The following is a 15,644-nucleotide window of genomic DNA, read 5'->3' as shown; positions in this document are numbered from 1 at the left end:
ATTAGAAAGTTTAGAAGGTGATTTTGTCATGAGCCAAAATGGAGGTGCATAAATCTCACTAACCAATATGCTTGTGGTGTTGCTTCTGACACGTCCATCTGATAGATTTTTGATTTCCTGTCATTTTTTAATAAAACAAATAGCCCTGACATCTGTTTGCTCTTGCCGTTGGCAGTTGGGAGGCTGGGCTTGGTGCGGTTTGATAACATAGCAGAGTCTTTTCACACTGGAATGATTAAGCCCTCAGTTTTAGCTATATCTTAACTCCCCTTTGAACTAGCTCCTCTGGGTCACTGGACTTAATAAAATAAGGTGCTAGCTTCGTTCGAAGATCATTAGGAGGCTGAAATGCAGTTTCTTTAAGAATTATCCATAGTGATAGAATTCAAGTCATTTTTAAGAGTTGCTTTGGAAAAGAGGCAAATAAGTATTGATTGGCGAGACATGTTTATTAGGTGATAAAGCCTGTTTGCTTTCTCTTGCAGGGGAATTGTGTTGTGCTGCTTCTGTTCAAGAATCACTTCATGGCCATAACACATCGCTGATGCAGTTTTCCAAATGCAAGATTAAGGATACAGTGTTGGCAGCTTAAAGAAGAGGAGACCTTTCTCCTTTCTGCCAGGACATGACACAATATACTCTCCTAGGAGCCTGCCTCAGAGAGTGGCACTCTGGGACATGAGACCTTCTAGATAGATTTTTATGGTACAGTGTCTTTATGATTTGAAAATAAAGGAAAAAACCCCTAGAAGGTGACGTCTCCCCTTCTTCAGGATGTCCTGCTGCCTGCCTGGTGATGGTGTCAGGGAAGCCAAGGACAGGCTAAAGGCCTGGCGAGTGGTACTTGTGCCCATATGTTATCAGCATCTTTGCTCATGGGATTCATGAGAAGATCGTGGGACAGATGGAGTTGAACCTGATACCTGATGCATAGGTGGGCTAAAACAGAATGTACCAGGCCTGTGTTGAAGACAAGCCATATTTAGAGTAATGTCTGATTCTCAGAAATTGGGAGCATTTGCTGTCTACCCATAAGCACTACCTAAGGGCTATCAGTATATTTGATGACCTGACCTTTCAGCTGTGTGATTTGGTCTTCTGAAGAGTACGCGTGGGGGAGTGGGGAGACAGGGTGTAGCTTTGGCATAGCGAGATGTGGAGCAGATCATTAACCTCTCTGTGTTTCGTTGGCAAGTGGGGAGAACTGGGTACAGAGGTCTCTGTCTCATCATGATTAAACAAAGAGGGGAGTTTAGTGCAAAGAGCACAGGTTTGGGGTAGCCTCGGTGGCCCAGCAGTTTAGCGCCGCCTTCAGCCTGGGGTGTGATCCTGGAGACCCGGGATCAAGTCCCACGTTGGGCTCCCTGCATGGAGCCTGCTTCTCCCTCTGCCTGTCTCTGCCTCTCTCGCTGTCATAAATAAATAAATAAAATCTTAAAAAAAAAAAAAAAAAGCACAGGTTTGGGAATTTGACAGACCTGTGTTTGAGTGGTGGTCTCCACCCACTAGCTAACTGACCCATCATGTATGTAATTTTCAGTCCTTTTGAAGCTCCTTCTTTGTAACTGCAGCGGGCTTAGAGAATTAACTTTGTGAGGTTGTTGGACCGATTGGAGATCACCGTGTATCAGGTGCCTAGTATGTCACCTGTTGCAGAGTGGAAGTCTCATAAACAGAAGGCATTATTATGCGAAACCATTTTGAAAATGTGCTTTTCAGATGTAATGTAAAGTAGTATTACTGTTTGAAAATTAGGTGACAGTAGTTTGCATTTCCCATGATTGGAAGCCAAAATATAAATGCACACTACCTAACAGAAAGCTTGAAGAGAGGCAATAATTTGGGGTTTATCTGCTTAAGATAAAAATTGGGCCATTACTGCAAAGTCTTGGGGAAATTGTTCTTTTTTTTAATATTTGAAAATTTTTCCACTTAGCGCAGTGATGAATTTCAAAGCAATTTTATTTTTTCATACAAGCCTGCCAGTGTGTGCTGCTTCTTACTGTGTTTGAGCTGCTTGTGCTGCTTGAGTTTTGTCCTTTAGGATGACTTCATTTTCTTAGTGTTTCATCCTTGAGGTGTATTGGAGGGAAAAGGAATGGTAGAAACCAGAACACGCTTTGACTTCCTTTTTCAGTTTGTAAACGGTATTTGGTAGGCTTTTGGAATGGTAGCACATTTCACAAAATAACAGGTGATGTAAATTATCTCAGAGGTGAGAAGTTAGAAATCCGTATTTGGAGGCTGACATTGGAATAAACTTAATGCTTCATACTCAACAACATGCATCCTCTCCAGGTGGGAGTTCTCAGCCCTGGGTGTTCTTTAGAACCTCCAGGGAGCTCTACACACTGCCTGCTGCTGACCTGGTCACATCCCAGAGCAGTACAGTGGAATCTCTGGGGTGGAACCCAGTGTCCAGATTTTTTAAAGCTCCCTAGGTGGTTCCAATAGGCAGCTAGGGATGAGGGCATTATAGTGAATTCTAGATGATTTTCAGACATTATCTGATTTCTTTCTTAACACTTCTGAAGCAGGAAAGGAGCTTTGTAGCAATAACTTTTGTGAGAACTAGAAAGAGTGAAGCACAGAGAAGATGGATTTTTGCCTTAAGTGCCTGAAGCCGGGGTGGCCAGTGCCAATGGCTTTGGGCATCTGGCAGGTGACCTGATGAGTAATGCAGGCAGGTGGCCGCTTGCTGGGGAGACTGTGGGGGCACACACCTGTGCCGCTGCTGCCCGCCCCCCCATCCCCTATCCCCTGCCATGCCATGTGGCTGGCACTCTTTAGTTATTTGAATTTCCAGTTTGATAAGAAAAGACAGCTTTTTTAAATAAAAGAATTCTTCCCAATTTTTACAAGTTGACAATAATTCAGAATTTTATAAAACATTGTGTTGGCCAAACCAAACATGTTTGCCAGTAGCTTCCAGCCTCTGCCTCAAGAGTCGGTAAGGCTCAGCCTAAATATCCCAGCCCATTTTTAATAGATTTGCTTATCCCTGTTCTGGACGTAAACTGCATTCTGCCTCTTATGCAAGACTGTTCTGAGATGTATTTTCTTCCCATTCCCAAGAAATCCTCTGGTCACTCAGTATTTTTCCTTTTACCACTCTGCAGGCACCCATTGCATTGAGCTTCACATATATGGCTTAGGAATCTTATGCTCTTTTTGAAGTTAGAGCTTGTTAGAGTTTATTTTTATTATAGGTCAGAATCCTTTTCCTGTGATAAGACTAATTAGAAATATTAAAACCAGGAGTTTCGCCTTACTGAGCATATTAGGAACAAAGGTGGGAAGGGGTTAATTCACAGGCCCTGCCAGTTGCCTCCTGACTGGGTGGTTCCTTTTTATTTATTTTTTTTTAAAGTAGCCTCCACACCAGTGTGGAACCCAGTGTGAGGCTTGAACTCACAACCCTGAGATCAAGACCTGAGCGGAGGTCAGGAATCAGATACCTAACTGAGCCATCCAGCACCCTGGAGCCCACACTTCAAGGTGATGATTTTGTAGAGTGATTTCCATACTTGTACGAGGAATCGCTGGGGGAAGTGTGCTCAACTGTAGGCTCCCCCAGGTCCTCCCCCAGAGATGATGATTCATGAAACTTCATTTGGGACTCGGGGGTCTGTTTTTAAAGCAAATTTATCAGGAGAGTCAGTCGTGCTGTTACACAAACCATATTTTGAGAAACACTGATTTCGGGGGCAGCGTTTTTGCCTGCTGTGTCTCCTATCGTGTTAAAAGGTTTTGCAGTCATTTGAACCCACTGATGAACACAATTGACCACTCAGGACACACTATAAAGTTCTTAATACAGAGATAAGCTGACTGAGGCTATCCCTGTGTGATTGAGGTGCTTTTACAAGGGGCTTTTGTGGTTTCAATCGTAGGTGGGTTAAAAAAGGTGCTGTATTCTTTGTATATAAATTGCTTTTTGTATTTTATAAGCAGTAGATGTGTGGTAATATCCCATTTGTCAGACATTGTAGGGGATATGGTGCAGACAAGTCAGGATTGTTCTTTTAAGTTACACAACTTTTTTGCTTTAATGTAACTCTTCGTACACATTTTCCTGCTTTTGCAGAACCTACTAAGAGTAATGGGAAAATTTTAAGGTCATCCTTTATGTTTTTCATTCTTATAGGCGCTCTTTGGGTTTGTTAAAGTCCCTCCACCGAATGGCTCTGCTGAGTCGTGCAGTGGTTTTTGTGGTGTTTCTTTTCTCTCACTGGTACCTGTTGTTGTTTCTCTCTACCATGACTCTCACCTGCCTCAAGGAAACTTCCTCTCACTCTGTCTGGGGTTGAGAAATCATGGCCCTGCCCTGTATGTCTCAAGTAACAATAAGCCGGATCTGAGTGAGGCTTTGAGGGACTTTTCTGAGAACAGTAAAATGAATGAAGGTTGCTGCGTTGACTTCGTGATGTTATTTTACTATTTTCCTATCACTTCCTGATTTCTCAGCTACACTTGTTGAATCTTTGACCTCAAGGTAAGTGAGATATTGCTACAAATGATGTCTTTTGAATTAGAAGCCGTTGTCTCCCCCAGTTGTGCTCATGTTTTTATATGTATAGTTGTATAATATGAAACGTAAGTAAATTAAATTCAAATGAACATTTCTCAGGCCACATTTTTGTGCACGGTGAAGTATTTTTGATTGCAGTGTTATTGTGATTTGGATCTATACATTAGTTGTATAGCTGTAAAATTCAAGCCTGTAGACATTCTGAAATAAAGGTGTTATGACTAATAGTTATGCCTGAATTTTAGTTTCTTGGGGGTATCACATCACTCAGCAGAGCTTGGGTTTATCATTGGTAGTGATGATCCTAATCCTTTGCAAGAGCCCCAGATGCAAGTGTTATACCAACCACATGATGTTAGCTCCCTGCTTCACCCAAGGTGAGCCATTAAACTTTCTCCCAGAAATAAGCAGAGGCTCCTCTTACTGGGTGATCAGAGTGGCCATGTGCTAATGGAGCAAAGGTCCAGGGTCGGCCGAGAGAGAAGAAACGAAGCACAGCACAGAACAGCAATGTGAAGTCATGTGATCCTCCAGAGGGAGGGAGACACAGCAGCTGCTTGTTGAGTTGTGAGGCTCAGTTCTGCCTTCTGTACTTTGTTTCTGTGAGATTTCCATGAGATCTTTTCATTTGCTCTTCACTTGGATGAATTTGGCTTTGTGCCTTGTTTCCAAAATGCCTTGTCCAAGCCCCATCGATGCCTTTCTTTTATTAGAGCCCAGGTGCCTTTAGGGGTATGGCCTCAGTTCAGCCAGCATTTATGGAGCACCTATTGTGTTCAAGAAAAAAGGCATACTTTATCTTCTGTTTTGACTTGACCCAAGGGTTTCTAGAAGGCTTGGGGTAACATTATACGGACAGATGGCAGCAGTAGTCACTAGTTGATCGTAAGACCAAATGCACATACCTCCTGAGTAAATCAAACAGTAGTTACTTATTTAAAGGATGCAGAAAAAAAAAAAAAAGCAGCCCAGGACACACAGTGGAGAGATCAGCACATAAACGTGTAGCTTTGGCAGCCCTGAAGCCTCACCAGCAGATTGCATGGTTGTAGATGACCCTGTCCGAATTAGTGAGGAGCACACCATACCTTTCGGGAGATAACCAGTTCTCTCTAGGATCAACCTTATATATAGAAGGGTGGAGCTGCCCTGCATGAGACTGCTGCCTCATTTGAGCCACATAGGAACTTTGCATTGCATAATGGTTGCCAGGTACAGAATATTTAGGCGCAAACTTCTCTTACTTTCAGATTGTTCTATTACACCTGGTCTGAGAACATTCCTGAATTCAGGGCTGCAGCATAGTGTTTCCCTGATGTCTGGGCGGGGCATGCTAACGAGTGCGGCCTAATTCTGTAAACCGCAGAACCTTCACACAAGCATTGGAGAGATCGAGGCAGGTAGAGAGGTGAAATCCTAAGAATGACAAACCCAATGTGATGCTGGCTCAGAATAGATATTATGCTAAGTTATTGCAACAATTTATAGACATTTAGAACGCAATATTAAAAATTTTAAGTGCAATATTTCTTGCATATTTGATAGCCAATGGGAAACCCCTGGGTAGCTTTAAAACCTACTGATGCTGGTGTGCCAGCCCCAGAGATTCTAGGTTGCAGCCCTGACATCAGGACTGTATAAAGCTCCCCAGCTGATCCTGAAGCCATGGGTGGAGATTCCTACCACCTTCAGAAATAATGTCTGTTCTTCCCTAAGTGGGAACCCTTAAGTAGCTAGCTGGAGGAGGGAGTTGGCAATATGAGACCTCTCCCTTTTGGTGAATTTTGCCTCTAGGCCTTCAGAAAAATGTAATTTACTGTCCAAGAAAAAAGTCCTCCAGTGTCTCTAAAATGCCAGTAGAAGAAAAGGGATCCTAAAAATACACTACAATGTGCAGTTGGCTTTGTTACGATCAAAAGTTTGAGTTGCATTTGTTGGGAGAGAGTCCAGGGCAGAACGAGGATGCCATAATAACTCAAGACCCTTACTTGTCTCGAAGGGTTAACCTGAGTAGCTGTCCCGCTTGACCTTGAGATGGAGCTCTCCAAGCTGTGGCCAGGCCTGCTATGCACGAGGCGTCAGGCAGAAAATAGCAGCCCCCAACCCGGTAAATTAAACTCCACGGAGCTATTCGCCAGCATTGTCAGAGAAGGTTACAGCCATTTCGTGCCTGCCATCTGTTAGGCTGCTGATGGAATCATTCCTTCTTTGTGTTGGTGCCAGAGTGAACTTTTAGATCTGATGACGAAGGAGAAAATGTGAACTGTTCAGTTGTATGTTTTTGTTTTCTTACTGTGAGTTTAGATGTCCCCCTAAATTCAGAAGTCCATCAATTGTGCCAACTTGGAAATTACCGCACTGTCAATTTTTTTTTTTTTTTTTTTTTTAGAGTTTAGGGGGAAAATTACTTTCCCAACTGAAGCTCCTCTGTTTAGAGATGTAGCCATTAATCTCGTCAAAACCAAAGTCATTCTAGTCAATCTGCCAAAAAAATTTTTTTTCTCCCTGGTCTCCAGGACAGGAGGCTTACATAAAGCACCCAGCAAGAATTTACCGAATGATTTACCCCAGAGTGTAGTCCTCGCTGGAAACAGGACATGGGGCAAGGGAGAGAGAAAGGGGAAAAACCTATCAAGGTTGTACCTTCACTGAGTAGGTTAGGGTGACCCTGAGGAAATCTTGGTTGCCTGGTACTTTCTTGTGCAAATGACATTTCAGAGAATTGGAGGGTAGAGCATGGAGGTTTAGAGCCTCAGTTCATGTCTATCTCTGTATATTCATAGACACAGAAGGAAAAAAAAAAGTTTAATGAAGTTTTCTCCTCATATCTTGGCGACTGGATTTTTTTTTTTAAGATTTTATTTATTCATGAGAGACAGAGAGAGAGGCAGACACACAGGCAGAGGGAGAAGCAGGCTCCATGCAGGGAGCCCGATGTGGGACTCGATCCTGGGACTCCAGGATCACGCCCTGGATCGAAGGCAGGCGCTCAACCGCTGAGCCACCCGGGCCGCCCTTGGTGATTGGATCTAAAGACTTTGGAAAACTAGGAGTCACATCTGAGGCACTACATGGCTACAGTTTTTAATTACAGTTTTAAATTGGATTAAATGATGCATCAGATTACAATTGGAACTATTCCAGTGTAGAAAGTAGTCTTTTTGTATGTGTGAAGTCAGAAGCTAGCATTATAACTTTGTTTCCTTAGGTGTTAATTGTCCTGTCAAGTGCTATGAGAACTTTTCTCCTGGAAAAATAAGTGCCAGCAATGCTTTTGGGCCTGAATAAGGCAAGGATCTTGCAGAGAAGAACTGGGGAAGAGTAGAGTGTCAGCGAGGCATTTATTCCCACCCCCCACCTTGGAAACCTCTTCCTGGGGAGTGTCGCCTGCAATTTTCAAAACAGGGTATTTGTATCCTTGGGAAAATATAGTCACCTCTGTGACCGATGTATGAAGCCATCCCCCATCAGGGTAGATGGACAGAATGGTCCTCTTAGAGCATCTCTTTTTCGCAAAGATTTGTGGGAAGCATTTTTGTATTGAACATATAGCTTTGTAGAATGTAAAATTGGAATGGATCCTTAATTTAGAAGAAAGCAGAAGCCTTGAAGTCCTTTTGCTTGGAGCACTGCTTAGCATGCTGCCTAGAGCATAGCAGGGGTTATATGAGATTGAATCTAATGGAAATGCCAAAGAGTGGCAGTTGCACGTGCTTCAGCCTACTCTGAACACTCGGCAATGATATCCCAAATGCTCCAGAGCTCTCTTCTGCTAGTGGGAGTCACGTTCCTTTCTGGAAAAGTTGGAGAAACCCTGACATAGGCCATGCCAATCCCTGGAACTCCCCCAAGTTCCATGTCCCTCAGAGGCGGCCTCACATCCCAACAGCACGGCCCTCGCCTTCCAGTATCTTGTGATACAAAATGGGACAAGTATCCCGCAAACTTGCCATCAGGGGTACCACGGATTATTTTGAGGGCTGAGTTAATGTATGACTCTTCATTGTTGTAGAAGAAGGTACATAAGCACAAGTTGTATTTATTAAAGTATTAAAGGTTAAATTATTTTTCTCTCACTTGTTGGGAGGTAGTCATGTTTCCTCTTTAGTTAAGGGAAAACACCAGTCGCACATATTTTGTCAGTCTAATGTTTTTGACACATCGTGTTTTCCCTGAATGGAGAAGTTCAGATACACCTATACTATAGCTTTTCTGTCCACTCTATCGTGCTTGTTAGCATCCATGAGAAGGGCTATAATTAGTCTTGATGGGGTATAATAACAAACACAAGGAAAAATTAATGAAGCAGTGTTTTGATTCTTGATTCTTGTAATTGCAGTGGTGTGGCTGGTTTTCCTATAGTGAAGCTTTTACCATTTCCAATAATAAACCTCTTTTCTCATTGTGTTCTTTCAGATAAGTTTTAATGGTCATCCATCTAGATGGAAAATGTATGGCAGTTGCCAGCAGGAATAACCTCTACTTTTATTTAGAAAACATATATTTCTATTGAGAATGCCAACTACGGTAGTATCCCAGGTTCCCTGTTGAAAGAACAAGTCCTGGTTAGATCCGCACTTCCCTTTGCAAAAGTGAAATTTGACTATATATTGGATGATAGATTATAATACAAGAAATCTGAGTGTTGTTTGTTCAGATATATCCCAGAAACCTAAATTGGAGTCCTGGTTATGTCATGTCCTAGATGTGCACGTAAATTCTCAGGGCTCTGTTTTATTCATATGGGAGAGAATAACAGGGCCAAGGATTAAATGACTCAAGACGTGTAAGAACTGTTGAAACAGTGCCTGGCATGTAGTAAGCACTCCACAGTCTCTGGAAGAGATTGTGTTGAGTTGGTTTTCTTTAAATATTTGGTATAATACTCCAGTGAAACCATCTAGAGCTTAGGATTTCAGTTTGAGGGAAATTTTTAATTACAAATGTGACTTTTTTTTTTAATAGTTGGAGGGCATTCAAATGTTCTATTTCATTTTGGATGAGTTGTGGTAGTTTGTGTTTTTGAGGAACTGGTCCACTTTCTCTAAATTGTCAAATTTACATGTGTAGTATTGTTCATAGCATTTTCATATTAACCTTTGATATTTACTTGGTCTTTAATGATATGCTCTGTTTAATTCCTGATACTAGTAATTTGTGTCTTCTCTTTTTTCTTTGTCTGCTGCTAGGTGTTTGTCAGTTTTGTTGATTTTTCAAAGAAAACCAGTTCTTCATTTCATTGATTTTCTGTTGTTTTACTGGTGTGTTTTATGGATTTCTGCTTTTTATTATTTCTGTCTTCTGCTGGATTTGGGTTTATTTTTCTGTTCTTTTTCTAGGTCTTCAGGTGAGGCCATAGATTATTGTTTTGAGACTTTTTCACCTTTCCTATATATATATATATATAGGAAAAGATATATATATAAATATAAATTTATATATATAAAATATATATATAAATATATATATTTAGTGTTATAAATTTCCCTCCTAGCAGTGCTTTAACTGTGTTCTGCAAAATTTGATATGGTGGATTTTCATTTTTATTCCATTCAGTGTATTTTTTAAATATTCCCTAGGACTCTATCTTTTACCCATGGATGATTCAGGAGTGTGTTGTTTAGTTTCCAATTGTTTGGAGATTTTCCAGCTATCTGTTTGTTTCAGTTTGATTCCACTCTGGTTGGAGAGCATACCTATATAATTTCATTTCTTTAAATATGGTGAGGTTTGTTTTCTGGCCCAGGATGTATGAACTATCTTGGTATATGTTTCCTGGGCACTTGAAAAAGAATGGATATTCTGCTTTTGGGTGTAGCATTCTACAAATGTTGATTGGATCCTCTTTGTTGATGGTGGTGTCAAATTCTTCTATATACTATCTGATGCTCAGTCTTGTGTTATAAATTGTTGAGAAAAGGATGCTGAGGTTTCCAACTACAATTGTAGATTTGTGTATGTCTCCTTTTATTTCTGTAGATTTTGCTTCACATATATTGCAGCTCTCTTGTTTAGTATGTAAACATTTAGGTTTCAGATCTCTTCATTTTGGCTTATGCCTTTTATCATTATATAATATTATTCTCCATCCCTGCTAATTTTCATTGCCTCAAAGTCTCCTTTAGCTGAAGTGCCTTTAATAGGAATCCCCAAATTTTTTAATTGATATTTGTATAATATATCTTTTTCAATTTTTCTCTTAATTTGCCTGTGTGGTTACATTTGAAGTGAGTTTCTTGCATATAGTTTAGTCATGTTTTTTGAAGCACCATGCCAATCTCTGACTTTTAATTAGTGATTCAGACCATTTACATTTAATGTAATTATTGATATATTAGGGCTTAAGTCTTCCATTTTTTTAATTTGTTTTTCCTTCCTTGTACAAGTGTGTATATATCTTATCACAATCTACTGGTGTCATCATTTTACCATTTTGAGTGAAGTGTAGAAAACTTACTACCTCCCTTACAATCCTGCCTCCTCTTCATGTTTATAATTAATTGCCTTAAATATTTCTTCTACATGTAGTGAGAACCATATCAGTGTTATAATTGTTTAACCATAAAATATAATTTAAAAGTCTCAATAGGAGAATGAAAGTTTACCATATTTGCCCATATTTTGTTTACTGCATTCTTTTTTCCTTTCTGATACCCTGAAAATTCTTTTTTATCACCGTTTTTCTGTTTAGAGAACTACTTTAGCTATTCTTTTAGGATAGAATTTCTGAAAACGAAGTTTTTCAGGTTTTCATCATCTGAAAATGTCTTGATTTCCCCTTAATTCCTTAAGGATATTTTCATAGGCTAGATAGGATTCAGGATTGACAGTTCTCTTCTCCTAGCATTTGAAAAATGTGCCACTTCCTGTGGCCTCCATAGCTTTTGATGGGAGAAATCCACTACTTTTTCCCCTTTAGGTAGGTTGTCATTTCCCTCTTACTGCTCCCAATTTTTTTTTCTTTTTGTCTTTAATTTTATGAAGTTTAGCTACATTGTGTTTTGATGTGGATTTTTGATGTGGATTTCTTTGAGCTTAACCTGTTTGGTGTTTTCTCAGCTTCTTCAATTTGTTGATTTATGTCTTTTGTCAAATTTGGAAAGTTTTCAGTCATTTCTTTAAGTACTCTTTTTAGTATTTCCTAGCCTCTTTATCCTCCCCTCTGGAGCTATGATGACATGAATGTTAGATGTTTTGTTACTGCCGCATAGGTCCCTGAAGCTCTGTTTATTTTTGTTTCTTCACTCTATTTTTTTCTGTTGTTCAGAAGGAGTAATTTCTATTACTGTGTCTTTTGGTTTACAAAATCTTTTTTTTTTTGTCCCTTCCATTCTCTTTTTGACCTCATCCATGGAGCTTTTTTACTTTATTATGTTTTATAGTTCTAAAATTTCTAATTTGCTTTTTTTAAGATTTTATTTATTCATGGGAGACACAGATTGAGAGAGAGAGGCAGAGACATAGGCAGAGGGAGAAGCAGGCTCCATGCAGGGATCCCAATGCGAGACTCGATCCCGGGACTCCAGGATCATGCCCTGGGCCAAAGGCAGGAGCTAAACTGCTGAGCCACCCAGGGATCCCTAGCCTTTCTTTTCTTATGCTATATATTTTGTTATTTGTGTCATACATGTTTGTAGCTGTTCACTGAAGTACTTTGATTACTCTCTTTCAGGTTGGTGTTGACATCTATTGATTACCATTTGTATTTATTTTGAAGTCTTTCTGGTTTGTGATATGATGATTGATTGAAATGTGAGCATTTAGGGTATTATGAGATGCTGGAGCTTTTTTAGACAGTCCATTTTAGCTGGCTTATTGGGATACCACTCCAGCAGAGGAGAGGGTGTGTACTGCCTTATTAATTGCTGCATAGGTATTAAAGTTCCCCACCTGGTCTCCATAGATGTCTGAAGGAGGGGAGACCTTCTCTGTTGCAATGTGGCAGTTTTGGATATTCTGGCTCTTAGTCCCCACTGATATCTCCCTGGCTAGGAGGGGTAAGAGTACCTCATTATGCTCCCCACCTGGTATCCACTGATACTATGGTATTGATGAATATCCTGACTCTTCACTGGGTCTCCCCTGGCACAAAGAGGGAGGGGAGTACCTCCTTCCTGCCAGGTGGAGATAGAAGTCCAAGGCCCACATATAGTCTCCGCCGAGGGGATGAGGAGTGGTATGTGTTACCAGTCAGTGGGGATGAAAGTCCCAGCTCCCTGCTCAGTCTTCTCTGACACCATTCTGGCAGGGGAATTGGGAACCTCTGTTAAAGTCCAGTGAGAATGGAAGTCTGGGCTCCTCACTTGGCCTTTGCTGGCATGGGTTGGGGTAGCATAGTATTTTTTATGGCATGAAATATAGTGACTATCTTTTTTTAAAATAAATTTATTTTTTATTGGTGTTCAATTTGCCAGCATACAGAAAAACACCCAGTGTTCATCCCGTCAAGTGCCCCCCTCAGTGCCCGTCACCCATTCACCCCCACCCCCTGCCCTCCTCCCCTTCCACCACCCCCAGTTCATTTCCCAGAGTTAGGAGTCTTTATGTTCTGTCTCCCTTTCTGATATAGTGACTATCTTCTAAATGTTTTCTGTCTTGCTGAGTGGCCCTTTTCCTGGTCCTCTGCCTAGAGGGGAAGATATTGTTGCTGTTGTTATTTTTCAAAAAAGAGGCAGTTCTCGGTTGCTGGCTTTTCCAGCATAGCACTTTGCATTTCTCCTTGCAGTAACTTTGTTCACTATCTCCTCCGTTTGACTGTAAGTTTCTTGAGGGCAGGAGTTGGTCCCATCTTGAATAAATGACATTGTCATTTACAAAATGAGGCAGCTAAAATAGATGAACTTAAAGACTCTCAATCTCTACCTTCTTTTCCTTCTTTCTCCTTCAGTTATTCTCTTTTCTCTTTCCCCATCTCCCAAATAATTTCCAAAATAGGATGAGACTGAAATGTTCTCTTTCTGAGCCCTGTCAACATAGGGTTTCATCATGAAAGACAAAATAGGGCAGTCCCAGTGGCCCAGTGGTTTAGCATCGCCTTCAGCCTGGGGTGTGATCCTGGAGACCTGGAATCAAGTCCCACATCAGGCTCCATGCAGGGAGCAAAACGATGTCTCTACCTGTCTCTCTGTCTCTCATGAATAAATAAATAAAATCTTAAAAAAAAAAAAAAAAAAAGGAATGAATCTTTCTTTGGAAAGATTTTAAATAAGTACATACATACATAAATTTTGGTTATCTGTTAGATAAATGTTGACAACTTATTACAGTTTAATTTTGTACTTATTTGAATACTAGGAAAGTTAATTTATCCTGTCAATAAATATTGAGTTATTCACTATGTTCCAACCTCTGTGGGAGGCTGTGAAGATAGAACCATCCACCAAAGTTCAAGTTCTCATGGAGCTTACAGTTTAAGTTTAAGAAATATTGATCATTTACATATATTTTATGAATTGCCTCTTTGCATCAGCTGTTCATTCACCTGCCACCCTCTCCTTTCTAGTGCTTGTTCAACAAATATTTTGCTTAGGAGTATGAGAGATGTAAAATTAAGATAATCCTTTTCACAGTTTACTTAGCATCTATTCTGACTCATCAGTTCATACAAACAAAAACACTTTTCTCAAAAAAGAGGTCTGGGCAGCCCAGTCGTCACTATTATAGTTTGTATTTTAAAGGACTTGAGTAAAACTTAAAGGCTGAAGTGTTGTGGCTTTGGCATATTAATTTTATAATGCATGTGTGGCCTGACTGTATAGCAACAGTTAAACACCATACATTACAAAAGGGAATTGAACAGTTGGATTTAATGAAACCATTATAACAAGAACCAGTTGCAGTGTTAGGTTATAATTGCAAAGGAACCTGCCTGGACCTTAATTTGTCATCTTGTTTTATTTTAAAATGATACTTAATTTGCATTTCCCAGACATCAGAGGCAGTGATGAGAGGTCCTGGGTGACAAGCCTGTAACATCAGCAAGGTTTTAAACAATACCCAGCATTTTTCTGATGAGCTAAAATTCTACTCACTTTAGAGGGAGCCCAAAATAGATTGCTTTCATCTCATGACATAGTTGGTTATGTTGATCTTCATCTCTCTTATCTGTAGGGGACATTCATTTTGGCTTATTTACTAAATACTTCCATATCCATCATCTCATTTAATCCTTGAAGCAACCCTGTGAAGATGCTAGGAGGCAATTTATAGAGGAGGAATCAAAGGCTCACTATGGGTTAAGTGACATGGGGCATAATTGGTTGAACTGTAGTCCTTATCAAACCTCAAGTGAAATTTCATAGTAATGCTGTGTAATGCTAGATACATCGAAGAAAATGGTCTTATATAGCTCGATTTATATTTCCTGATTACAAACTATATTACTTAAACTATGTCAAGTCCTTGTCCATGTGGGTTAGATAGCTCTAACATTTTGGCAAAATTGTGTAAGGCAAGGATTTACAATTAAATTGTTTCAGAAGTGTCTTTATGTTCTTGCTCCACTTAGAGAAACTCACTGGAAATCAGAAAATGCTTTATGGATGGAAATATAATGTAGAAATCTAGTCATTGCACTCATTCACAAAAAAAAAGTCCTTGGCTCCACACTAGAAGACTGGTAAAGGCAAATACATGTATTTTCATTTATTGTAAATTGAAATAAAATAATGTAAATGTATGAGCACTATTTTTTATGCCTTCTCACGTTAAGATAAAATTTCTCACTTTCTTGGTTAACTAGCCAACTGCCAAACCCAACTGTGTCAGATAAAAATCGTCTATTATATTATTTAACCAACCCACATTCTGTTTTTCATCCTTCTGTTCTGAGGCTTTTCACCCCTGGCTGAGAGATTCTTGACATCTTGGTGGAATCTTACACCTCTTTGAGAATTCGATGAAAGCTTAGTCTGACCTGGAAAATACCCGTACAGATAATTTTTTCTTTCTTTTTTGTATCTTGGGTACAAAGAGTTAAGTTATTAAACTCTTCAGTTCTTGGTCCATTATAATTTTTAGTTTGTGCAGATCTGTGCTCTTATTTTTAATTTAATTTTATTTCATTTTATGTTATTTTATTTTCACCTTTGCCTCTCATCCCCAACCCTGTAGG

At 39.9% G+C, this 15,644-nt stretch overlaps 1 protein-coding gene across 4 annotated transcripts in view; it reads left to right on the top strand.

The window, feature by feature from the left end:
- Window positions 1–4,758, top strand: part of PRELID2 (PRELI domain containing 2) — a 68,068-nt gene extending 63,310 nt beyond the window's left edge. For all 4 annotated transcript variants that reach the window (XM_041768006.1, XM_041768007.1, XM_041768008.1 and 1 more), the window contains one exon: window positions 486–4,758. The gene's annotated coding sequence lies outside the window, so the exon portion shown is untranslated. The remainder of the gene's footprint in view (window positions 1–485) is intronic.
- Window positions 4,759–15,644: the final 10,886 nt, after the last annotated feature.

The sequence above is a fragment of the Vulpes lagopus genome, chromosome 8 (assembly GCF_018345385.1).
Source record: "Vulpes lagopus strain Blue_001 chromosome 8, ASM1834538v1, whole genome shotgun sequence".
NCBI lineage: Eukaryota > Metazoa > Chordata > Mammalia > Carnivora > Canidae > Vulpes > Vulpes lagopus.
The sequence above is the reverse complement of the archived record's forward strand: the minus strand, read 5'-3'. Positions and strand labels throughout refer to the sequence as shown.